The sequence below is a fragment of the Geospiza fortis genome, unplaced genomic scaffold, assembly GCF_000277835.1.
Source record: "Geospiza fortis unplaced genomic scaffold, GeoFor_1.0 scaffold662, whole genome shotgun sequence".
NCBI lineage: Eukaryota > Metazoa > Chordata > Aves > Passeriformes > Thraupidae > Geospiza > Geospiza fortis.
In genome coordinates this window covers 191,329-192,736 of record NW_005054450.1, presented here as the reverse complement: position 1 = coordinate 192,736, position 1,408 = coordinate 191,329, and positions in this window count along the sequence as shown.

The window sequence follows — 1,408 nt, the reverse complement described above, 5'->3', positions numbered from 1 at the left end:
TTTGCTGGGCAAATTTATGCAGCTCCTGCCTCTTCTCCTTTGCTGTTTGCAAGCCAGAATCCCAAAATTCCATTTTTCCATCACACCGACATGGGGGGTTCTGGCTGGGAAGTGGATTTCACCTCACATTTATCCTCATCATCCCCGAAACAATCTCTGCAGCATCCTCCTGCTGCTGCCTCCCTCCTCCTCCTGTAAGGACTTGGGGAATGTTGGAGAGGGACCAGCTAATTGTCACTAATTGTGAACTGCACTAATTGGGATATTTGGGATATTTAATCCCCGCTGCTGAAACCGTCCCGGGCTGCTCCATCAAAGGCCCCAGTGTCGCAGACACAGAGGGGTTTTTCATGCCAGCGGCTGCTGCGGGCGATGGCTCCAGCCTGGCTGGAGGGCAGAGCTGTTATTAGGGAATTAAAGCGGCAGACGCCGCTCCAGCGGGGCTCCGCGCAGCCCGCGCCGCGCTGGCAGCGGGAATTGCATCCCGGGGCGGCTCAGCAGTGCCAGGGAACCGGGAGCGGGAGCAGGGATCGCCCTGGGCCCTCGTGGGGCTGGGATCGCAGGGGCTCCTGCAACTGGAGCCTGCCCAGAGCTGGAAATGGGGCTGGGATCCACTGGGAAACGGGGCTGGGATCCACTGGGAAATGGGGCTGGGATCCATTGGGAAATGGGGCTGGGATCCACTGGGAAATGGGGCTGGGATCCATTGGGAAACGGGGCTGGGATCCGTTGGGAAATGGGGCTGGGATCCAATGGGAAACGGGACTGGGATCCATTGTGTGAGGAAAATCAATCCACAAACGTCAGGGGTTTGTGTCCAAAAAGGAGACAGAGTCTTTTGGTTTCTTGTGGATTAATTTTCCTAACAGTTGGGGAATGGGCTGGGATCTGTTGGGAAATGGGGCTGGGATCCACTGGGAAATGGGGCTGGGATCTGTTGGGAAAAAGCTCCAAGATCCCTTAGGAATACACAGTGGGAGATGGGGCGGGCATCCATTGGGAAATGGGCCTGGGATCCACTGGGAAATGGGGCTGGGATCCACTGGGAAACGGGGCTGGGATCCACTGGGAAATGGGGCTGGGATCCACTGGGAAACGGGGCTGGGATCCACTGGGAAATGGGGCTGGGATCCACTGGGAAACGGGGCTGGGATCCACTGGGAAATGGGGCTGGGATCCATTGGGAAATGGGGCTGGGATCCACTGGGAAATGGGGCTGGGATCCATTGGGAAATGGGGCTGGGATCCACTGGGAAATGGGGCTGGGATCCATTGGGAAATGGGGCTGGGATCCACTGGGAAATGGGGCTGGGATCCACTGGGAAATGGGGCTGGGATCCATTGGGAAACGGGGCTGGGATCCATTGTGTGAGGAAAATCAATCCACAAACGTCAGGGGTTTGTGTCC